Source organism: Pelodiscus sinensis, chromosome 1 (genome assembly GCF_052426305.1).
Source record: "Pelodiscus sinensis isolate ZL-2025 chromosome 1, ASM5242630v1, whole genome shotgun sequence".
In the NCBI taxonomy this organism is placed as follows: Eukaryota; Metazoa; Chordata; order Testudines; family Trionychidae; genus Pelodiscus; species Pelodiscus sinensis.
The window spans coordinates 254,788,902-254,814,506 of record NC_143052.1 but is presented as its reverse complement, the minus strand read 5'-3'; the positions used below and the strand labels follow the sequence as shown (position 1 = coordinate 254,814,506).

The following is a 25,605-nucleotide window of genomic DNA, read 5'->3' as shown; positions in this document are numbered from 1 at the left end:
GTTGGTTTCCCGGGAGTTCTCTAGGAACAAGGGTATGCAAATGTATCTACTCCAGTTATGCAAAAATTCAGCCTTTGCCTCAACTGAGGAACCTTTTGTCTATTGAGGACATGTTGGGTTCTATTAATCTATGTATAAAGAAGAGTCTCACAGATATATGAATGTTCTTGTTCTGAGCTAAAGGAATGATGAACTGGTAATCACTGGAGAACCCCTGTGTGGGGTTTGAAGGACAGCTCACTGGTCAGAGTGCCCTTAGTGGAGTTAGGATTGTTCTCTAGTAAGCTTATTTACAGTGTGTAGCTTCTTTGATTTTAATATGTTTGCTCTGTAATACTTTTGTCTTAAGAATCAATGTTATTTCTCAGAAATAGCTGGTGGGTAACTTAAATGTGGCCATTTTTTTGTTTCATGCCTGAAAGGGGGAAGGTAAAGCAGTACTGTTTAGGCACTCTGCCATTGCTGGGGAATTCACAATATAGGCAAGCAGCTATGCAGCCTGGAAATAGCCTAGTAAGGAGAGGGAGAGACATGTCTGTGCCCAGGAGAGGTGATGTGGAGGCACAGGGAAAAGAATATAAAGTGGATATACAGATGCAGTTACCATGAAGTGTGACGTGTGTATCTTCGTTTATTTTTGCACACTTGCTTTTTTCTGCTATTCTATGCAATGAAATCCTGCTTTGGCTCGATTAGGAAATAGTTACAGGGTATGTAATGCATTAGAGTTAGGTTATATGATACTAACTAGAAAAAAAACCTCGTTGATTTCCCTCTCCCCTCCATGTCTGTTTTGTGCATGTGAGAAAACATGATGTAGTTATTTATAATTAGCATGTTAGATGAAATTTGATCATTAGTTAAAAGTGCAAATACATTTGTTGATGACAAATCCTAGAATAGCTGTGTTTCTATAATAGACTTCCGAGTTAAACTTAATAAGAACCTGTCAGAAAGCAAAGCTAGTTTGGTCACTTTTGAATGGGTTTAAGACACGTTTGACACCTCTTCCTTTGGTTTTCCTCCAGTAAAGCATGACCTTGTTTTTGGTGAGGTTTAAAGCTTTGAGGGGACAATAATAACTCAGATCAGTTGGAAGTAATTGCAACTAGATCATCAGCATAGTTTTGTTTAACTTACAGTGTTTATTTAGTCTTTTCGTGTTGGTAAAGTTCAATCAAATTCTTCATGCTCTTCAAGACTTGAGAGGAATAGCAATAGTTCGGGCTTATTGTTTTGAGGATTATACTTTATTGTGTATGTCGTTTCTAGGTTCATGCTGGAAACATCTTAGTACTCAATGGGTCACTCAGAATATTTCCTCTTTTTAAAAACGGGTCATGTGCACAAGGGTTCACTTTCTAGTCTGTTGCTTTCGGTACTGCTAACGTGTGTTCTGCATTAGAGTATTAATGCATTAGAGGAAAGGAATTCTATTCTTAAATTAGTCATAATAAAAGGGATTTTAAAAGAATCCTTTAATGAATGTTAGTTCAATGGAACTATTCCATTGGTGACATGTCTGTGGAGTTTTAAAATGAGCAAAATAGCCTATCCAGGCTGCTAGTTAATGTTTTTTTTTTTCACCTGGATTTCTTTAAGCTGTTTTTCTGTTGTAGGTGTACTGAGGACATTCTACAGCTCATCCTTGAAGGCTGGATTAATAGTGCCTGATTGGCTGTATGTGCCTGAATTGCTGTAATCCTTAAATGAACATAAAGCATGTGTGCTGCGGGGGAACTTCGTGCAGGGAATAAGAATTGACAGTTGCAAATGAAAAGCAAAAATGAAATCTTGACCTCTTGAATATTTTCAAACTGTGTGGGGATTACCCAATATATAATTAGCTTGCATCCAAGGGAACAGGAATTCATTTGTGTGTTTCTTCCTCCTCCTCCTCGCTACAATTTGCAGAAGTTTATTTTTTGACTAACTCCCCCACAGCTGACAATTTTGGTTTTTTTTTTTTGGCTGAGGGGGTGGGGGCACTGAAGAGTGGGAAAGATGTAAAATAAGCTAAGGGTCCACTTACAATAAGAACCAAAGTTTACCAGCACAGGATGAGTACTTTTGTTTATTGTTCTGGGAGGCAGCTATTATACATTCTTAAAGTTATGATGCTTGATGAGAAAGGGAGATCTAATAATGCTTATCATAAGAGACCTAAACGTCAGAAAATGTAATTAATCACTGTATCTACATGAAGGTAGTTTAATTTTTCTTACTAAAATGAGACGGGTTAGAGTTAGAACTATACAGAACATGACTCTCAAACTAGGGGTGTAAGCAACTATCCTTATTGAGTAGTCTTCCTCTCCTCCTTCCCCTTCCCCTTGCTGCCTCTATTAGAGAGAGGTGGCAATGAGGGTGGAGCAGGTTCTGGGGGGAGCCAGAGCATGGGGGATTGGGGAGGCAGAGGCCTCCCAACTGCTATGTCTCTCCCTTTTGAAATGTACAAAAGCTGCCCGTGGCTCTTATACATTTTAAAGGCAGAGACACAGTGGGCTAGAAAGTGTCCCCCTTATCGACCACTTGATGAGTCAATAGAAATTCCATTGACTACTCAATTAGTCGATTAATTGAAATTTAACATCCCTATCTCAAACTCCAAACCATTTCATTAATAGAGAACAGGAGTTCTGATGTGTAATACATTCTACCGTCACAAATTTTCATGTCAACAGAATTATTTGATTTTTTCCTAACTGGGTTATTCATATCATATGTTTTTCTTTCTTGAAGTACAGTAGAATCTCAGAGTTACAAACACCAGTGTTACAAACTGACCAGTCAATCTCACACTTCATTTGGAACAGGTAGCATGCCATCAGGCAACAGCAGAAACAAACAAAAAAGCAACATTTTTCTTTTGCAGGGTAAAGTTCAAAACTGTATTAAGTCAATGTTCAGTTGTAAACTTTTGAAACAACAACTGTAACATTTAACCTCCATTCCAGAGGTATTCATAACTCGGAAGTTCTACTGTGTGGAAACCAGCACACATTTTCTTCTAATATTGTTGCTGTCCGCGGCATGTTTCAACAGCATTTTTCCATAGTACCCAATTTTAACTTTTTTTTTTAATTGAAGAGATAACTGTAATGGAGGCAGCTTTCAAATTGTTTACTTTTTGTTGGGTTTTAGTAATTTTATACTTAAAACTGTTGCCATTATGAAAATGCGCAGTTGGGTGTCAGTTTGTTTATTTTAAACAACTTTTAACACAGGAAAAGTATTTTTACTACCTAACATTTTGATCTTTCAGCTTTCTTGCTTTTCTCTATGAAAGCATAGGAGGGATATGGAGGGTGTGGATTTCCAGGTAAAATTAAATAGAAATTGTCTTTGAGCATCGTGGATTAAATTGTATGTTTGTCCTGTGTGTAATTTAGAAGGATAATATAGTAAACTTAATATTTTTCATTTATTGTAGAATATCATGTGGTTAAAAAATCCTGCTGTGAATATCACAGAATTCCAGCTTCAAATTTATATATTGTATTCCTTGTAGGAAACACCTTTTAGGATATTGCCAAACATTTTTGATCATACAGAAGAATTATTATATCAGATAAGTCTCCTGTTTTCTAATAAAGAGTTGTTGGTGTCCTTGCCTTGTCCTGTCACTTCCTATGCATTAAGGACTTTTGACTGGTTTTCACATTTGAGGCAATGTGTGCTCTTATTTAACAGAAAGGATAATAGCTTGGGGTATGTCTACACTACAATGTCAGTTCGAACTAACGGATGTTAGTTCGAACTTGTCAGTTCGAACTAACGGATGTTAGTTCGAACTAACATTCATAGGCGCTACACTAGCGCTCCGCTAGTTCGAATTTAAATCGAACTAGCGGAGTGCTTAGTTCGAACTAGGAAAACCTCATTTTACGAGGATTAAGCCTAGTTCGAACTTACTAGTTCAAATTAAGGGCTGTGTAGACCCTTAATTCGAACTAGTGGGAGGCTAGCCCTCCCCAGGTTTCCCTGGTGGCCACTCTGGCCAACACCAGGGAAACTCTATGCCCCCCTCCCGGCCCCGGACCCCTTAAAGGGGCACGGGCTGGCTACGGTGCCCGTGCCAGGTGCAAGCCTGCCAGCACCCAGCCAGCAGACCCTGCACCTGGCACGGCACAGAGCTACCCACCCGATGTCCCCCAGCCCACCCCCCCTTCCCGGGACCAGGCTAGCGGCTCCCGGGAGCTTGCCCGGGACCGCAAGAGACAGGCACCTTCCTGGGCTAGTGCAGACATCGTGGACCTCATCCACGATCTCCGCACTAGGCACAGGAAAGTGGCCGTCTAGGGCAGGAAAGCTGCCAGCCTGGCCACGCAGGAGCAGGAGTGCATGAAAATCAAGGGGGTCCACTGACACCCCCGAACCTGAGCCCTGAGCTTACAATGGCCGTCCTGGGTCAGACCAAAGGTCCATCTAGCCCAGTAGCCTGTCTGCCGACAGTGGCCAACCCTAGGGACCCTGGAGGGGATGGACCGAAGACAGTGACCAAGCCATTTGTCTTGTGCCATCCCTCTCCAGCCTTCCACAAACTTTGGGCAGGGACACCACTCCTACCCCCTGGCTAAGACTACTCCATGGACCCAACCTCCATGACTTGATCTCACTTCCCTTTAAACTCTGTTCTAGTTGTATCCTTCACAGCCTCCTGCAGCAAGGAGTTCCACAGGTTAACTATTTGCTTTGTGAACAACAACTTTCTCTTACTAGTTTCAAGCTTGCTACCCATTCCTTTCTTTTGGTGTCCTCTAGTCCTTCTTTATGGGAACTAATGAAGAACTTTACTTTATGCACCCTCTCCACCCCACCCCTGCTTTTAGAGACTTCTATCCCGTCTCCACTCCATCTCCTCTTTTCTAAGCTGAACAGTCCCAGTCTCTGTAGCCTCTCTTCATCTGGGACCTGTTCCCAACCCCTGATCATGTTAGTTGCCCTCCCTTCTCCCAGCCTTTCTCTTCCCCTCTCCCACCTCCTTTTCCCAGTCTCCCCCAGTTTTGTTCAATAAAGACAGAGTCAATGTTGGAAGAAACGTTATCTTTATTTTGTACATCAATAAGAAGGGGGGCTAGGGAAGGGTAAGTGGAAGGAGGTGAGGGAGGAATGGGGTACGAGCCCCCGATGGGGAGGACTGGGCTGGCTCTGCGGGCTTCTGCGGTGGAAGCTCTCCTGCAGCCCCCCAATTGCCCCCTCTCCCCAGATGGCAGCCTGCGGCAAGTGCAGCCGGGCTGATGGCCGAGTGCTGTGATGTGGCCAGTGTCGGCACTCAGGGCACTCCAAGCCAAGACTGGTTTTCAAGCGGGGCACCCCTTAGAACTGTGTGTCCGGGGTGGGGGTCGGGTCCCTTTAAGCGCAGCCCTCGGCTAGCCTGAGACAGCGTCTCCACGCTCTAAGTCCTCCTCTGATGCCCTGCCGGCACTGCTTCCGGCCATCCTTAAGCCCTGTTCAGAGTCCACTCAATGTGGACTTGCTAGTTCAAATTAGCAAAACGCTAATTCGAACTAGTTTTTAGTTCTAGACGCGTTAGTTCGAATTAGCTTAGTTCAAATTAACTAATTCGAACTAAGTTAGTTCGAACTAACTCTGTAGTGTAGACGTACCCTTAGTTATTAATGAGGACTTATTATTTTTAACTAGGGTAAAAACCAGTGAATTTTGTGGATGTGGGTTTGTTATCATGGGCCAAACAATTTTTTTTAATTCTCCCCTCCCCCTCATTTATTTGTGACTGTTTTATGTGTTGCTTATACTCCCGTGGTAAGGTGGTGATTGTGCTACTGCACGACGAGGTGGAGACAGCCATTACAAAAAATCAGGTAGCATTTATGCTTAGTGAAAGTCTGGGTTACTAAATTTAATTCACTACTACTACTCCTGGTTTTTGTTTAAAAATGCAGAGACAAATCTGCAGCCCTAATTATGGTCTTGTGCCTTCCAATTTTTTTGCTTATTGGTTGATGGGTGAAGTTCTCTTTGCAGATTCATATTCTTTACATACCCATAATCTCTCTGATGGAAGTAGGAATCTTGGTCAAGAGAGCATTGGAGTTGATCATATAAAAGATATTAGGAGTGTTCTCTACAAAAGGTCGCTCTGTTTAGGCTTTTTTAAAGTGCTGTGGCCAATTTGTTCCTACTTTGATTAGAAAAGTTATTCCATAATTTTAGCACTTGTGGGGAAAAATTGTTCCTGATGTGCCTAAATATATTTTTCTTTTATCTGTGCGCTTTTCAAAGTTGCATTCCTTAATGGCACTTTAAATGCTACACTCTACTTGTGTGCTTATGTCCTTTAAATAGTTGTTGAGTTTGCTGTGTTTCTCTGGCTCTGCCCCTTGAGGAATTCGAAGGCATATTAGTAAAGTTGGCTTGGATACCTTTATTTCTGCTCCATATCATCCATTTCCAGAATAGTGCAGTGGTTGTAAATTGCCAATGTTCCCTCTAATCTCTTCCATCCATGTGCGGATTTTTAAAATTTTTGTGCAGAATGATTTTTTTATGTGCACCAAGACGTGTATTGTGCACCACCAGGGGAACTAAAACCTTGCTGTGGGCACTCTGATGATTAGCTGGGCAGCATTTGGATCTCTCCTGAGCAGCTGCACAAGTACCCAACTTACAGGGAACACTACCCACCGCTCTTTGGACACTGCCTACAAAAGCTGCATCAGTCACTTCTCGTTAATTGTATTTTCAGAGGAATTTGTGTGTGTATGTGTGACTTAATTATTGTTCTCTTGGATTTTCCACCTTTTCTTCTCTAGTTTCCTCCCTTGAGACCGTGGTTATTGGGTTTTTAAAAATTCTCTAAATTTTCCTTGCTCAAAGCCATAATTACTGTTAAACTCAGTGCTTGCTGAGTTGAGTAGCCCCTGTAATTGCTCCAAACTTCCATTTTATTCCCAGTTTCAATCCATTTCTCTTTATCAGTAAGAAATAGATCCACAGTTATTTCTCCTGCTTTAAGTCTGTATATTTTAAAACACAAATGAAGCATAGCATGTGTCTTCCTTCCCCCTCTTCAAAACAAACAAAACATAGACATGATAAAGACAGAAGGAGAAGCTAAAAGTCAGAATTATGTGCTGTATTATGTAAAAAATAAGTTTTTGTAAGCTGTTAAGTAGGGATGTTAAATTTCAACTAATTGAATAGTCGATGGGATTTCCATCAACTATTCGATTAGTTGATAAGGACTAGTGTGGCAGTCCACCTTTGAAATGTGCATTTCAAAATTGAAACATCGCAAGGAACCCCAGGCCAGTGGGAAGTCTACTGCTGACCCTGGGCTCCACGCGACATTTCCATATAAAATGTACAAGAATCCCAGCAGGGGCTCTTGTGCATTTCAAAGATTGAAACTAGTAGTCGTCTAGTCGATTAGGTGCTTACATCCTTAGTGTTAAGTTTTATTATTTCTAGTGAAACTCTGAACTTCAAGACCTTCACAAAATAATCATTTTGAAAGAGGGATGTGTATATTGATGTGATCATTTAAGAACTTTCAGACGAGCCCACCAGTAGTTTAAAAAATAATAATTCAAGCAGCAGCAAAGACAGTGTAGGATCTACAGGTCAAATCCAAGGGCAGCAGTTTTGTTTTTTACTGATTTTTTTTTTAACTCCTACTTCCACTTCTAATTTTGTGTAACTTTGAAGACCCCTAACCAAGCCAGTCCACTGAGAGAACTGCCAAAATGGTACTGCACGATTTGCCAAAACAAAATAAGTTTGAGCCTGGAGTTTGTGGCAATTTTTTTTCTTTCTCAGGGAAATACTGAAGGATAGCTGCAGTGCCTGTGACTGGGTATGTTAAAGTTTGAATGGTCGATGGATTAGTTGATAAGGGGGGCAGTTGGTATCCCGCTGCGTTTCTTCCTTTGAAATGTATATTTCAAAGAGAAAGGTGCAGCAGCAGGGACACCTCTGCCTCCCCCGCTCTGGCGGAGACAGTGCTGGGGGGTATTGGCTTTTAAGCTGGCTCCCCCCAAGCACTGACTCCTGCTCCCCCCTCCCTTGATGCCTCTCTCTGATAGAGGCAGCAAGCGGAGGGTGGGGAAAAACTTATGCTTATTAGATAGTTGACTAGTCACTTATATCCCTAGCTGTGACTCATGTTTAGTTCTTTAAATAGAGAAATCTTTCCTGAACCCCCTCTTATTGCTTCCAGACACCCTCTCCCCACCACACACCCCTCATCATCAAAAGCAAGTTTCCTACTGACTAGAACACACCAATTCAAAGCGACACCATGCTCTGTCAGAACAACCAATGCAAAATCAGAGGTAGCTACAGTATGATCATTAATACGCCCTTCGGTACACCATTCAAGATGTATGGGTTTTCCACTTGCCTGTCAGAACATGTGGTATATCTCATCCAGTGGATCACATTCCCCATCACCTATAGTGTGGGTAAAGCCAGACAATCACTATGCTCTCAAATGAACTTATACAAGGTGTGTTTAATCTCTTATCATTTTTCTGTCAGCCATGGGCAAACATGTGTCACAAAGCAATCACTCTAGCTGACCTTTCAGTCCTCATCCTCAAAGGAAACATGCACAAAACCTACAAAAGATGGGGCTGGGAACTTCAGTTTGTAATTGCTGAATGCTAACAGCCATGGACTTAACAGAGGTGCTGGTTTTATGGCACCTTACAACTTGCAAGACACCCTGCTGCTTGTTAAACCCTAATTGCCCGTTTCATGCAACTCTTTATCATTCTTATTTATCTACCTTCAGAGAGACCAAAGACATGGATCCAGCCTCCAAAAAACTGGAACCATCTAATTTTTAGACTTAAGATGGCAAATTGTATCAAAATCCTTTGTAATGGAGTGGGTGGAGATGAGAAGAATGTGATCCTACAGTGCTTTGTGGTATAAATAGCCTCAGTAGTTCTGCTAGCAAAGTCCTTTTATTTTAGTTTATGTGAATGTGGAGTGGTGGTGACAAGGTGAATAATAATAATAATAAAATATGCAGATAGCTTCAGTATGCATGTGACACTGTTGATGACATTCTGTGGGAGTAGGGACCATGGATATGCTTCCCTTAGAAGTCTCCTGCAGATCTGGCTGCCCCATCTGGGGTGGGTAAAATGCAGCTGTTCCTAGTGCTCAGAGCTGTTCATGCAGTTTGGTAGTCGGGCTGAGTGGTGCAATATGTAATTTCTTTGCTGTAGTACCTTGCAGCAACAATTTACTATGTTACTGTACGTCTACACAGCAAAAACAAACAAACCCTGTAAGTCAGGGAGGCTTAGCTCAAATCAGTTGAGTTGGGCTGCTGGTGCAAGGAATAAAAATAGCAGCACAGCTGTTTGGCCTGCACTCCTAGCCCTGTTTGGGCTATGAGACTCTCCAGTCTCCTTCCTCCTGCCCCTCAGTGAAGTTTGGAGCCCTGGCTCCAGCCTGAACAGGAAAATCTAGACCAGTGTTTCTCAACTAGTGGTATGAGTACCCTGAGGGTTACTTGAGAGAAGTCGGGGTGTGTGTGTGTGTGTGTGTGTGTGTGTGTGTGTGTGTCAACACAGGACTCTTGAACACAACGCTGATTAGGCCTAAAATGTAGGCTTCCCTTCCTGCAAGATTAAGGGGTCTTTTTAGTTATTCTTTCCCATATATTTTACACCCAGAGCCCTAGGGAAATCAAAGACGACAACTTGAATATTCTTTGTACTGTTGTGGATTTAAGTTGGAACTGATTTTCAGCATTTGTTAATCATCCTTGCAATCCAAAGCCTGTTTATCCCTCAACTACTGACCGAGAGGACATTTAACCACTGAAAACTTAATCTCAGCTACTTGGAAACAAAGGCTTTGAGATCACAAATTTGGCTACTTTGTACTAATATTCTGCCAATCTTATCCGGTAACATACAAAGTGCATAGTTTCTTCTACTATGACTTGCACTGGAAGGTTGTAGTTAAGCTGGAAATTGGGTGATTCTCAGCAAATTGGCAGGTGTGATAGTGGCTTTCCATTCAGGCTAAATGAGGGGAAAATTATATGCCTTTTTTTTTTTTTTTTTTTTTTAAAGTAATAGCTGAAACAACAGAAGCCACTACTCGAACTTCAGACCAATATAGCAAGGCTGGGTCAGCCATGTAGTCTGAGAGGTTTTTCCTGGGACTAAAAGCAAATGTAATCAGGGACTGGTTATTTAATTCAACTGTATGGGTTGCTGAGTGAGAAACAAATAGAAGGCAGCCCCAGAAAAGCCAAGGAAATGTCAAGTAAAGCACTGGTAATGTGGCCTTGAGGGAGAGCCAACAGTTTTTTAATGCAGAGGACTATCTTGAAGAGGTTGGAATTATGAGCATAGAAATTTCCTTTAGGTTCATTTTAGGTGTATTCAGAGGAACAGGACTTAGTACGTTCTTTGTAAATACATGGGATTGTGTCAAAGGAGGAATACCTGATTATCATCAATATGTCCAAATTAAGGTATCTGACGAGGAAGGCTCTGAATATTGGCTAAAGGCTTGGATTTAAGTCATAGAACACTAGAACTGGAAGGGACTGCAAGAGGTCATCGAGTCCAGTCCCTTGCCCTCATGACAGGACCCAGTACCATCTAGACCAGTGGTCTCCAACCTCTTTACACCCAAGATCACTTAAATGTCAGGGCAAGCCAAGATCTACCGCATCCTTTCCCAAGACCCCACCCATTCCTTGAGGCCCTGCCCTCTCTGTTCCCCTCCTCTTCATCATTTGCTGACCCCAGCCCTTACTCAGTGGGTTGAGACAGGAGGTGTGGGCTCCAGAGTGGGAATGAGTGATTTGGCTGTGGGAAGGGGTGAGAGGTGCAAGCTCTGGGAGGGAATTTGGGTGCAGCAGGAGGTGAAGGGGATGCTGGCTCAGGGAGGGAGTTCTAGGCTGGAGAGTATTGGGGTCAGGTGGAGGGTTGGAGTGCTGAACCAGGCGCAGGCTTGTGGGTGTGAGGTTGCAGGAGTTTGATGTGGGACATATGAAGGGCTCAGGGCACAGGTTTGCTGTGTGTAGATGGTGCAGGAGGTTGGGGATGTGAGAGGCTCAGCACGGGGTTCTGGTGTATGATAGGCTCAGGTTTGGGATCTATGGAGGTTCAGGAGGGTTATGATGCTGCGGCCAGATGGGGGTTGGCCCCAATTGGGGGCTTGTTGGCCAGGCTTCATTTTCAAATAAAATATTATGTCAAACACAAAATGTTTCAGCATGGTCTTTATTTACGAGAGGGGTGGGAACCTGTTTTGAGTCAGGGTCACTGACCCACAGAAAAGTCAGTTGGGGCCACACAAGTGAGATGCAAAAAAACCCAACCCTTCCAAAAGAAACCCAACCATCACTAATGTGGCCCCAGCTGAGACATCTCACTCCCTTGGCACTCCAGCCCCAGGCCAGATTAACTCTTCTGGGGTTCCAGCGTTAGTTGAATTTGTGGGCCTCTACACTCTGAGGTGGGGCCAAAAATGAGAGATCTGGTGTGTAGGACAGGGCTGCCAGTGAGTGAGATAGGAATGGGGGTGCAGAATCTCAGTGGAAAATAGGGTACAGGAGGAAGCTGGGGGTAGGTGTCTGGCCAGGAGCAGGGTGCTGGTGGGTGTCTGGCCATAAGGCAAGGACAGGGTGCTGGATGGTATCTGGCCTGGAGGCAGGGTGCAGGTGGGGGTCAGGCCAGGGGGCAGGGTGCTGGTGGAGACCTGGGAATGGGGCAGGAGCAGGGTTCTGTATGATGTCTGGCTAGGGAGAAGGGTGCTGGTGGGGGCTGAAGGCAGGGGGCTGAAGCAGGGGGTAAGGTGTTGGTGGGTGCTGGGGCTGGGAGTAGGGTGCTGATGGGAGCTGGGGCAGAGTACTCATGGGAGTCTGGCCAGGGAGAGTGGACAGGGACAGCTCCAGGGTCTCAAGGAGACACGTGGGCTGCTCTTCCCTGCCCCTAAACAGCTGGGTCTGTCATGCCTCCAGGGACTTCCTTACTTCCCCCTGCTGCCTCCTGCACGCGGGGGCGCTGCGGGGAGAGGGAGAGAGGGAAGAAGGTGGAGAATAGGTGTCTCAGGACTTCGTTCCAGTTCCAAATTTTCAGGAAGCATGTGGCTGTTGTGGGGAGCGGAGGAAGAGCGCGCGCTTCCTGAGAAGTTGGAGCTGGCACACGGTCTTAGGACTCCTACTCTTCCCTCCCCTGTAGGAAGCAGAGGCTGGTTCTCCCTCCTCCTTGTGGCACCCTTTTAGATACCTGAAAACTGCTATCATGTCCCCTCTGTGTTCTCCTTTCCAAACTAAGCAAGCCCAATTCTTTCAGTCTTCCTTCTGTTTTAGATCAAGTTCTCTAGACCTTTAATCATTCTTGTTGCTCTTCTTTGGACCTTCTCCTATGTCTTCATGTCTTTCTTGAAACGTCATGCCTAGAACTGGACACAATACTCCAGTCGAGGCCTAATCAGCACAGAGTCGAGTGGAAGAATAATTTCTCGTGTCTTGTTTACAACATTCCTGTAAATGCATCCCAGAATCATGTTTGCTTTTTTTGCAACAGCATCACACTGACTCCTATTTAGCTTGTGGTCTACTATGACCCCTCGATCCCTTTCTGCAGTACTCCTTCCTAGACATGTGTAGCATGTAAATGTGTAACAGTGTTAGGACAGTGCTGTACAAGAAAGAAAATTCACTCCTTGCTGATTACCTTCAAGGAATTCTCTGTGGACTTGCAGTTTGCATAGTATAAAGGGATTTTTTGTGTCTTTTTGTAAGCATGATGTATATTACAAATTATTTTAAAATCCAATGGATTAGTGACTTGCAGTGGCATTCAAGACAGAAGATTTAAATGCTGTCTGAAGTGGCTTCCCCAGCTGTACAAGTCCTAAATCTCCTAGGAATTGAGTTCTGTTCTTCTGTGACTTAAAGCTGCTGTCACCATCTTATTGTCTAGCACATGCTCCCATCCCCTGGGATCGGGGATAGAGTTGTGCAGTTTATCGAATGACTTAAAACCAGTTAACAGCATAATTCAGCTGTAGCCACCTAAACTGGGGGCGGAGGGGCCTTTGACTTATTTAGATTTAATGAGCCTTTAGTACAAGTACTCCAAGAGGAATAGGTGAAAAGATGATTTATCTACCTCTCATGTAAGTACAATTAAGGGTTAGTCCTTGTCAGCCAGAAAACTGCTACACAGTGAGATTCATGGTTAGGATCTTATTCGGGTATAATCATATAATAGGAAACGATGCCCTGTTTTTCTGATGGCTAGAGCCCTGCAAATTTGTGGATATCTGCTTTATATCAGTGGGTATCCACATCTGAGGATGTCAATGTAGATATCCGCGGCTCCTATTTGTGGATGCGGACATGGATACAAATTTTGTATCTGCACAGAACTGTGTTCATGGCTTCCAGAAGGAGCTGCTTGTGGGTAGGCAAGACTAAAGGGAGGTTCACACAAAGGCCCCAAAGAGGTCAGGCTCTAAAAGATACATTGCAAAGGGCTGGGCTACTCCTTTTCTCACATCTTGATTGTCATTGGGCAGCACATTGATGCGTCTTACCTGCCTGTATCTTTGAGCTGCATGCATCCAGCTAAGCTGTCGGTAGCTGGAGGCAGTTTTGAGGACTGCTGCTTCTCACAGTGCACCCACATGCAAAATAGCAGCTGGGAAAAGATGTTGGATGGTAACAGGTGAAGGTCTCAGGTTCCCTAGCCCTGCTGTGAGCTTTGTCAGGCTTCCCGCTCTCCCCACCTTGCAGCTGTGCACCCAGCTGCTTTCCTCTGTTTTTCATTTGAATGCCACCAGGCCCACTGTCATCCTCCAGAACCCACCCATTTACTCATTACTTCCAGTTTGCCTTTAGCACTGACCCATCTGTCCCAGCTACCTCTGCCATATTTTGCACAGCTCCATGTTGCTAACTTCCCACTGCTGCTAGGGGAGGTAGAGTGTGTGGACAATAAGTGTAGGTTTCTCGGTATAGCCAAGTTATTTGTAAATATACCAATTAACTGATTAAATAGTCTAAAATGTCTGGAATAGAATGGCACAAAACTTGGTGACTTGTCCAAACAGTACTGTACATACACAGATTATCTCTACAGTTACATATGCAGCAGAATAAACAAGGTCTGCATTAATAGGCTGTTAGCACATTGTTTGAGGTGTAGCAGCTGTGGCTGAAGGCAGATGAATATGAGATTGACTTTTAAAAGTATTTTTTTTAAAGAAACGATTTAAAGGTTTTATACAACACTTTTCACTGTGAACTTTTTCATAGTATGAGAAAATGAGGGAAAAGAGAGAAGATGACTCGCATGGGACTACTTAGGGATAAAGAAGCGGTCATGAGTGTTCACAGAATCATGCCACAAACAAGACACCTTCACTGTCCTGAAAAGTATACTTTAGGTGAAATTGAAATATAAGACCAATTCAATGTTTGATTTCATTGGTTCTATTGAATAATTATAGTATGAAATATTTCTGGTGGTTGTTGTGTTCATTGCTCAAATCTATTTTAGATGTAACTTAAATTAAAAAAGTGTGGTGTGATTTCTTGATTCTTCATCTTAGCAGATAAGCTTTCACATATGGACATTGTTCTAGGTTAGCCTATTTTCCCTCCGTTCTTGCTTGTCGCACTGTCCTTGTTAATCTCTTTTCTTTGGACAGGTTGGACTTCCCTTAACCGGGACTGGTTCGGCAACATCCATGGTCTAGCAGAACCTGGGATGTTCCTGGACCACAGAGCCCAGGTATAGGAAGGTCAGGCCATGGTGCAGAAGTGCAGCAAGGGCACTGGCGACTCACCAGTGTGGGGGTAGGGGGAAAGGAGGGAGACATGGAGGGGCAGGTGGCGAGTTCTTCTCCCTGTGACTGAGAGGTAGCGGGATCGGCAGCGGCTGCAGGGTCCAACAAAAGCAGCTAGGGATCTCCAGCCTGGGGAGCCATGGCCGGGCAGGCAGCAGCGGTGGTGGGCAGGATCCCTAGCCAGGGACAGCAGGACAGCCCAGGCCATGTTGGGAGGGACCTCACCCAGGTCCGACAAATCCCTTGTTTGGGACTGGTCAGGACCCGAGGGTGCTGGGTGAGGGAGGTCCAACCTTTACTACTTTTCTCTTTTTAACATCATCTGCACTTTTGACTATTGGTGGGGAAAACTGGTCTGTTTGTGTGAGATGACAACAGCCAACTTGATGTAGATCTCCCTTTTTTGAGGCCATCTGCATCAACTTACCTCTTCCAAGTCAGCTCCTGAAGCAGAGAGGTGTTGCTTAGCAGTGCCTCTAGGTACTGGCACTGCTTGATGATGTATGTGCTGTAAGTCTGGTGGGGATAATCTGTGATTTCATGCAAGGGGAAAATCCTCTCTTCTGATCTTTAGAACTCTACCTGAATATATTTTTAAACACTTAGGGGATAGTCACGTTAGTCTGTAGAGGATAAACTTAAAAAACAACAAATGGTCTGGTAGCACTTTATAGACTAACAAAACATGTAGACGGTATCATGAGCTTTCGTGTGCACAGCCTACTTCTTCAGATTACTGGAGTTTTGAGTTTGGGTTCAGACCCAAAATAAATGGGGGGGGGGGGGGAAGGAAGGGGGTGGGAAACAAGGAGAAGAAGGTATGAAAATATCAAAGGAAAAAACAAGTAGGCAGAGCTGGTAATATATAAATACCTAAAGATTGGATAGTTATAAGAAGCAGATGAAGATCATAGGCTAACAATTAGATAGGAAGGGTACTAATGCAAGAATCTACACAGACAAATGGGTCATCTTTCTGAATGATATCTCTATAGACTCCCTGGACAATCTTATTGGCATGATTTTGTATGTGTACATGTACACTTGCAGTGTGTATTGTACTGACCATTTGTGGGTAGTGTATACATAGCCTCAACTTGTTTAGTTGTTAAAGATCTATATATCTAATATAATTAACTGAACTAGTGCGAAGTTCTTGGATATGTTTTATATTCCCCTTCTCCACATTACACATGTAGCTGTTTTGGAAGCAGAGTATAGCTTTACACAATACTTCTTGATCCTGAAGAACTACATAGGTTGGCAGCAAATCTATCATGGATGGTAGAGGATTTAAAATCAGGATGTGTTTCTTATCAGCAATATGAGAAGGCAAAATTAGTTTCCTTGGACCAATTTCAAAGGCATAAGTATCAGTAGTTATCCCACAAAAATGTGTGTTTTTAAGAGGGTCTGGAATTATGGCATCTTTTAATGTTTATCACAAATATAGCAAACCATTGCATTTACTTTGTCCGATGTTCTCTGAATTACTAAGCATTATCAATTGTACTTTTTTGTTTGGTTTAGTTTAGGGGTTGTTTTTAATGAACCCCTCCAGTTCTTAACATGACCACCCTTTTTCAAGAAATTATCTTTACATTGGGATGCTTGTTCATTCCCACCGAATGTCAAAGGATGGATTATTTTTTTGATAGGCAGTTGAGAAGGCAATTGCTATTCAATGCCAGGTGCATCTGGACACTAATGACTAACTAGAGTAGGATCCTTCTCTCACCCTCCTAGAACATTGCTTATCGGGGACATAAATAAAGCTGGGTGAACAATGGCTTGGAATTTTTTTGTTGTTCCACTCATTTATTTTTTAATTTTTGCAATTGCTAATGTCAAACAATATTTTCTTTCAGTTTTAAGTATTTAAAGTTCACACACTTAAGGAATATTTTGAAATGAAAAGCTGTTTTGAAACAAAGACCAGAATGTGGTTTTTGTTTTGACTTCTGGAATGTTGTTTTTCTCCACAAGAAAATTGGCGCAACTAATAAATATTTATGAATCATTTTGATGTCTCTGAATCTATTTTTTTCCTGAAAATTCTACCCAAAATATTTCATACAGCTCTAGGCAAAAATCTCTTGCTCACTTTCTAAGTTGATAACTGGTCAGCTGTTTCGACAATATTTGACCGTAAGTGGCAGTTTTGGTAGATAAGGGATACTATTGGGCTGGGGATTTAAGTGACTAGTCAACTATCAGATAAGCAAATGCTTATTGGATAGTTGACTCGACTAGTCGCTTCTCTCCCGCCCCCCCCCCCCCCCCCTTGCTGGCTCTATCAGAGAGAGGCAGCAAGGGTGGGGAGAGCAGGAGCTGGTGCTAGGGGGAACTGGTAAAGCCAGTTCCCCCCAGCACTGTCTCTGTGGGGGGAAGAGGAGGCACAGCGGGAAATGGTGCAAGCGGGGATTGCTGGGGCTCTAGCTACATTTCAAAGCAGAAGTGCCCTTATTGACTAATTAAATAGTCAGTGGAAATTGTCGACTATTCTATTAGTTGATTAATCTAACTTTAAATCCCTAGTGTGGGAGGGGAATGAGGGTTATGGGGGGATGAGGGCTCTGGCTGGTGGTGTGGGTTCTGGGGTGAGGCTGGGGCCAAGGGAGTTGGAGAGTGGGAACAAGTTTAGGGCAGCAGATTAGGGTTGAGTTTTGAAGTCTAGGCAGGAGGCTACTGTGGTCAGGGGAGTCACTGCTCTAGCCCCAGCAGGGAGCTGTCCTGGCCAGGGACAGGAGGCTGCAACAGCTCCATGCAAAGCAGCCCTGAGCTCCTACACGCAGCTTATAAGGTAGCTGCGCAACCCTGGGGCTTAGTGGGAACCCTGGACCTGTCTGACCAGGAGATGATCATCCTTGACGGCATGCTGGTTGTGCTGACGTGTGGAGTGTCTCTGGTGCAGGGTACTAGCTGCAGCTATGTTGAGTAGTAGACTTTTTTCAATTAGCTTGTTTAGAAAGGGGAGGCAAAACACTTGGAGACAGTTAATGAGATCTCTTATGTACTGGATAGACTATTGCTGGCTTTAGGATGGGTGGTAAATTTTTCTTTTTTTCCCTTTTCAGAAGAGGTGTTGAACTATTTCTGTTAATAGAATCCCCAGATGCTCTTAGATCTCTCCCACCAGACAGGAAGGGCATGGATTGGAATCACAGGTGGTAGCTTAGATTTCCTGCATTGTTTCCTGTTGAACAAATGGGCCAAAAATCTGAGAGCGGGATGGCTATTGTTACAAGATCTGTGTTCAGCGTGCAGTTCCTGGTGTTCTCTGGATGCATGTCATTTTCCCCGTGCTGCAGCTTGATAGTTTCTCACAGCAAAAGGTGATGGGTTATGGAGTTCAGTGGAGGTGATCTGGGCTGACCAAACAATTTGCAAACTGGCAAAGTTCTGAGGAAGAAGGGTTGTGATTTCAGCAGATGCTATGACAAATAAAAAATAGACTCTGCTAGCCTCTTTCGTGACTGAAGTCTAGGTTACTCACGCTTCTTTTTATGCTGAAGTTTGCTTGTATGTTTTGTTATTGATGCTAGAGTTTCTTATCTTGCCATTACTGCTTTTGCGGTCAGATCAACATGTAAATTTTGGGTGGATGTGGTAGTAGAAGTAGAGGGATGCCTTGGTACCAGAATGCTCTCCGTGGACAGGGACTGCTTCATGGCAGCCTACTCTGCCCCTCCCCAGCGCTGCTGCCTCTGACAGAGAGGAAGCAAGAGGGGTGGAAATGGGAGTAGTTGAGCAGATTAACCAGTAAACCTATGCTTATTGATTAATCATGTAGTTGATTACTCGTTTACATCCCTCGTTTACATGAGCCCTTTTATCTGTTTTCCCCAGCTTGAGCCCTTCTGCCTTGTCCCTTCCAACCTGTCCCTGTTACAGTTCCGGTCCCGTCTCTTCCCTACCCTTGATTCTCTTCTGTCCCATTCATCTCACTGGATCCCACTCTCCTCTCCTGAGGCTTCTCATGCCTGTCTCCTGGCCCTCTCTAGCTAAGTCCTAATTTCCCACAACTCCCAGTCTTGCCCTCTCCTCTCATCTAACCCCAGCATCCTTGTCCTGCCAAACCCAGTTCTCTTCTTGCACCCCAGCTCCTTGTGAGATCTGTTTCCCTCCCTGCTGTGTCCTCTTCCTGGTTCGTGGTCCCAGCCTTCCCTCGCCATCTGCCAGGCTCATTGTGACAATGTAATCCTTTCCCTCTTTATCCTCCTCCTCCCTCCACAATCCTGAGCTAGCTCTTGTTTCCTCTGCATTTGAGTCAGATGGCTTGGTGCCAGTAGAAGGATCATTAAGAACTTAGGAGAGGCAGGTGCCCTACTCTCAGTTTTGGTGCTTGGCCAGGAGCAGGTGGGAGCAGCTGTTACAGGGAAGATCCTTTTGAGATGCCGAAGCCCTGGGCTGGAGCCTGCTCTGTGGGGATGTGTGCATGTTTTGGGTCAGCACTAGGTGCTGAGAGAGGCATGCATGGTGCTGTCTTGCTAGGTCAAAGGGGATGCTGCATGTACGTTTGGTAGGCACTAGGGCAGTTTGAGGCTCGAGTGAGAATGTTCTCTTCAGTGAAATTTTAGTTAGCTCTTTAGCTTTTGTATCTGAAAAATCAGTTTGTGCATCTTCAATAAAGCTCAGATTAAGTCACATTTGGGTGAATTTTCATGGGAGCCACAGAAACCATATACTAGACACAAAGGCTACCCCTAAACCAAATTTCAAGTCTGCTCCTGAATTTGGAGCATTTTTTTTAAAAAAAAAAGTCACTGGAATTTAACAAGGACAAAATATCGTACCCTAGCTTTGTTGTTGGAAATAGCTGGACAGTTTTAGCTGAAATTTTCCAAATGTCAGAGCAGACACCCAGCATGGAAAACTTCAGCCTAACTGATTAAATGTTGGAAAAGTTCTAAGCAATGGAAAGTAGAATAATTGAAGATTATGGTTGGAAAAGACCTCAGGAGGTTACCTAAACAAATACCTTGCTCAAAGCAGGACCAATCCCAGCTAAGTCATTCCTGCAAGAATTTTGTGAAGCCTGGCCTAAAAACCTCTAAGAATGGAAATTCCACCACCTCCTTAGACAACCCATTCCAGTACTTCACCCCCTTCCTAGTGAAATAGTTTTTTTCCTAATTCCTAGACCTCCACACCTGCAATTTGAGACTATTGCTGTTTGTTCTATCATCTACCACCACTGAGAACAGCCTGGCTCCATCTTCTTTGAATTCCCCTTCAGGTAGTTGAAGGCTGCTATCAAATCCCCCCTCACTCCTCTGCAGACTAAATAAATCCGTTCTCTCAATCTCTCCTCCTAAGTCATGTGACTCAGCCCCCTAATTATTTTTTTTTTTACCCTCTGCTGAAAGTTCTCCAATTTCTCCATACTGTTTCTGGGGGGGGAACCAAAACTGGACAGAGTACATCAGGTGTGGCCTCACTAGCGCTGAATGGAGAGGAAAAATCACTTCCTTTAATCTGCTGGTAGTGTTCCTGGTAGTGTTCCTACTAGTGTATCCCAATATGCTGTTAGCCTTCTTGTTTTTATATGAATCTTATAAGGGAAATTTCTGGAAACCCTAGATTTGGCATATGTCATTTTTTTTACCCTTCACATTTTGAAATTTTTTGAACTTTCTTACAGTGCTTGTATGAGTTTCTCTATAAACACTAATAGGCTTCTAAAGTTATTTAAGAATCTAGAGCCAAGGAATAATTTCAGTATATATTATTATAAGTATTAATTGTTGTATCAGAAAATCCAAACACACGAATGTTACTTGCCATGGTATTTTACAGTAGCTGAAGTGTATTTTAATAAAATATTTTCAGAGAGAAAATTGTGCACACACCCACTCACCCGGGAGGGCTTGTAAGCACTTTGGAGGACAGCATTAGAATTAAAATTTACTGAGCCAAAAATGAACAAGATTAAATTCAGTAAAGTCAAGTGCAAAGTACTTCTTAAGAAGGAAAAATCAAATGCACAAATGCAAAATGGTATATCTGGAAAGGTGGTCGCACTGTTGAAAAGGATATAAGGTGATAGTAGATCACAAATTCAATGAGTCAGACCCTGGATACCAGTTTAACTCAAGCTCGGGCCATAAATACCTGCAGAGTCTAGGGACCCTGTGCCCAAACCCTGTGTTACTGTAATCGCAGTGTAGATCCATGGAGGGTTAGAATTGCACCCAGGTACAAGTGCAGGCTTAGGTTACAAACTCTAAGTGCAGTTGTGCACTGGAATGAGCTTCCAGGTGAGGTTGTGGGACCCTGTATTCGAGGCTTAAGAACAGATTGGACAAACACCTGTCAGCGATGGTGTATATAAGGGGTGGGGAACCTCAGGGCTAGGAGCCAGATGTGGAATTTTCAGCAGTTACACGTTCATACTTGGGGGACAAGCAGGAACTGCTGGGCAGAAGCTGGTACTCACAGGGAACCGGCTTTTAAGCCAGCTCCCCATATTTACTGGCACCTGCGGAGCTGTCTGCTTTCCCTCCATCCTCCTGCTACTACTTCTGATACAGTGTGAGAGTGGGGCATGTGGCTTAAAAGCCAGCCCCTACAAGCACTTGCTCCTGCCTGCTCCCCTAATACAGAGAAAGCAGGGTGGAGGACTGCGTGTAATGTAACCACAAAGATTAACTGATGAGCCCAAGGTCCTCAGTTAACCATTTTCACATTTATACTTTCATATCCCTAGTTAGGATTTCTAAACATAAGCAAAAGCGACGAGGAGTCCTGTGGCACCTTATAGACTAACTGAAGTGTAGGAGCATAAGCTTTCGTGGGCAAAGACCCACTTCGTCAGATGCATGCATCTGACGAAGTGGGTCTTTGCCCACGAAAGCTTATGCTCCTACACTTCAGTTAGTCTATAAGGTGCCACAGGACTCCTCGTCGCTTTTGCAGATTCAGACTAACACGGCTACCCCTCTGATACTAAACATAAGCAGTGCTTTGCTTGGGTTAGCCCTAAGGGATAAAGGGTGTGCTTATTATAGAAGTATTTGTACCTTTTGAAATCTGACTGTAACTAATTTGTGTTTGTGTGATTACCTGCTTTAGCCTTCTAGATAATTCTCATGTCTATTTTTTAGTTAAGAAACTACTCGGGGCAGTGCTTCCTGGTTGCTACGCTTGCCAGCCCCCCTCACTGGAGATACGCAGCCTCAGCTCTCCTCCCACCCCACCTGGGTGCCAGGCCCCCCCAAGGGCAGGAGGAGGCACAGCGCCAGAGGGAGGGGCTGTGGGATACTAGAGTGACATGATTACATCACTCTGTTGTTCCACAGGAAACGTTTATATATAATATATGGGGGGGGGGGTGAGAGAGAGAGAGAGAGAGAGATTAGTTAGCTATTGTTTGCAGGGCTAGCTATTGTTTACAAGTGTTATTGTCTTGGATTGGAAATCTGAATGGGGTAAATTCCGTGTTGTTTGTGACTGAGTAGCCTGAATATTGATGTGATTTTCGGAGTGACTGTGATGGTGTGTGGCACCTCCTGCTGGTGCTCCTGGGGATTAGCTCTGTTCACCAGTGCACCCTCTTCTGGTGGTGCCTTGCTGCTGTTACTGCTTCTGCTCCTGGACCCAAGTCACTCCCTTGACAGCAGCCTCCTTACGAGACGTTCTCCATGGCGCTCCACTTCTGGGGGACAGTATTTCAGTCCCTCAGTCCAGCCACTTCCCTCCATGGCAGAGTGTGTTTATGGGGAAGTCAGGCCTCCCCAATGCTCCAAGTCCCAGCCCAGGGACCCTGTAGATGGCTACTGCTTGTGGTACCCACTTTGGTATCCATGGATTACTTCCCTGCAGCCCCCACACCCTATTTGCTCTTTCCACTGGCCCTCAGCCTGCAAATCTTTTAGCTCCACAGCTCTCTGCCTGCAATACTGCTCTGTCAGGCTTGCTGTCTACAGCCTTCAAGGCAGTCAAGTCTTTTTCCTCAAGCTCTAGGGAGTGATTGCAGCTGCTCTTCCCTGCAGTTCTTTTTATATGGGCCTGTTCAGCCCTGAATGGCTGACCCTATAAGCCCTTCTATGATTGGCTGCCTACAGTGCAGCTTCCTTAGGGCTCTATTAACCCTGAGAGCCCAGTGTGGGGGCAGGCTCCTTCATGGTGACCGTCTAACAAAGTCCAGCTTTCCTTGGGGACAAGATAGCAAGTGTGGAAGATTGGGACACTTCTTTGGGTGGAAGATCGGGGGGGAGGGTGGAAAACTTGTGTATATAAGACCTTGATAATGGGACATCAAGACTGGAGTGTGCAAGGAAATTGTATCTTATTCCAGTGTTTCTCAACCTTTTTTATTTATTTATTTATTTTATAAAGTAATCCTTTTAAAAAGAAAAAGTACCCCCAGCCCTCCCACTCTAACCCAATGCCCTGCTCCTCCCCAAAAGCCAGGCACCGGATGTATGGTAACCCTGCTTTTGAAGTGCCCACTCCTGCCACCCCGCCCTGCCCTGCAGCTTGTCTGCAGGGAGCAAGTGGCCTGCCAGCGCCGGGCTCGCTGCATAGGGCTGTGCTCTTCCACCTCAGCCTGGTGCCCTTCTAGTGTGGTGCCCAGGGGCAATTGCCCCCACTTGGTACACTACAGATGTGGAGGGGGGAGCCTTTGGAGCAAAGCTTATTGAGATGCTTCACCGCCTTTCAGCGCCTCTTCACAGAGCCATGGAGAAAGGGCAATGGAGTTGCGTTGTACTGAGTTGCTGGTGGGGGTAATGCGCGTCTCCAGGTTCAGCCGCCCTCCCCACTAGAGCATGCTGGGGAGGCTGTCGGAGAGGAAACGAACTAGGAGGTGTGGCCGTGGAAGTGATTTTTTTTTTTCTTTTCCTTCTCTCTGCCAAACCCTCCCTCCAACTTGGAACTGCCCTAGGTCTCACCAGAGCCGCAGCCACACGCTTTTCCCGGCAGCTCTGGGGCACATGTGCAGAGCGGCTGTTAACATCCGGGCCTGCAGCTCCAAGAATTCAATTTGACAGGCACGTGCCGCTGCCCCTCCTTGATCCCCTTTGCAGGGCAATTCCCAGACATTATTTTGCTAAATTTCACTTCTGTTGATGCCCCCCCCCCCCCACTTTTCTTGCATACCCCTAAGGGTACACGTGCCACCGGTTGGGAAACACTGTCTTATTCCTTGGTAAGACTTTATATGGTGCTTTAGGAATTCACACCTGTTACTGGGTCGTTGAAATCTAATTGCCTAACATATAATCATTTTGTGGATTTTGCACTGCTTCTTTGATGGTCTACCCTGAGATTGGCACTTAGGGCTTTAACCACTCTACACAGCTTCTTTGAAGGATACATGTGATTAAATGTTGATGATATTGTCAGTGTTTTTTAACATTCTTATTCCATCTGGCTATCAGAAATTTATAACACTGCAACAAAATAAGGAATATTTTATTACTATCTCGCATAAATATATGATCAGCATCTATGTTGCGGTCCTGTGATTTTTATAAAAAATATAAGTATAAACTTCAGAGGGGCAACAGAATTAGTCTGTAACAGGAAAAAGCTTAAAAAATAACAAATAGTCTAGTAGCACCTTAAAGACTAACAAAACATGTAGGTGGTATCATGAACTTCCTTGGGTGCAACCCATCTGAAGAAGTGGACTTCTACATGTTTTGTTTGTCTTTAAGGTGCTACTAGACTATTTGTTGTTTTTTAAGTTATAACTATAAACCACAAGTCCAGGCCTGATTTCTTTCCCCTCCCCTCCCATTGTGCTATAGTAATATCAAATAATGTACCATATTCTTATGCTTTATTTTGACATGGTTTTTCATCTCCTGGGAAATGTCTGCAATTTTTGGTACTTCAGACTGAATATGACTACATTTCCAGATACTGCCAGAATTCTGTTATATAATATTCTGATTTCCTTCCAGATTTATTTTTTGGGCATAAGTGCATTCCGCTTGGGTTCCACATAAGGAGTGTTATGGATGAATGAGCATAGAACATTCCAGCTGGTGCAACAATGTTATTTATGCAGAGTGATTGCATGAAAGAGTGCACTGGACTTTTGGAAAGAACTAATTGCATCAAAAGAGATGCATATAAACATTGAATTGAAAAGCTTCTTTGAGATTTTATATACCTTCACTTGTGCTTTTCACATGAACAATCAAGGATAGTATTGGTCACCTCGTTGATCATTAGCGTAAGCTGTGACTAAAAAAATAAAAATAGAAGCTTTCAGTTCTTTTATAAGCATCTACAGCACTTCAGCAATAATATAAATCTCTTATAATTATTGAAATACTATGATATGGTTATAACCCATATGAGGATGCAGTTGTTCCTTGTTTTAAAAAATGCTACAAGCATTACATAGTATGTATGGGTCCCAAACCACTGCAACTTACAATAGTGTTACTACAGCATGTTTGATCGTGACTGAAAAACACCCATCTTTTTGTATTGCACAAGAAATTCCTGTTTTTAATTTTTGAGGCATCTTTGTTTATTTAATTCAATATTGTCAGCTGCAATGCATTGTTAAGCTTTGTTTTTTGTATCTGTTTTGATCTAAGGAGGTGGAAGTATTAGTGCTACAAAAAAAAAAAGCTGGAACTTGCCATTAAACTCAGTTTTCAGATTAACTGTTGAAATGTAAACACAAAGGAATTACATGACAATCAGAAAAAATAACTCTGAAGCAGCCAGAGCGCAGCAGAAAAAAATAGTAGCTTTCCTCTCCCACAATAATACAGAATTTGGGGTGTATTTTGTGAACTGAGCTGCAAGAACTTTTGCTATTTGAGTAGAGGTGGTGGTGTG

At 43.8% G+C, this 25,605-nt stretch overlaps 1 protein-coding gene across 8 annotated transcripts in view; it reads left to right on the top strand.

The window, feature by feature from the left end:
- Positions 1-25,605, top strand: part of FARP1 (FERM, ARH/RhoGEF and pleckstrin domain protein 1) — a 311,742-nt gene that overhangs the window by 11,327 nt on the left and 274,810 nt on the right. Inside the window, exon 1 of one of the 8 annotated variants that reach the window (XM_075918774.2) lies at positions 692-710. The exons of the other annotated variants lie outside the window; for them this stretch is intronic. The gene's annotated coding sequence lies outside the window, so the exon portion shown is untranslated. Of the gene's footprint in view, positions 1-691; positions 711-25,605 lie in introns of those variants that run through there. 8 annotated transcript variants of the gene reach the window in all.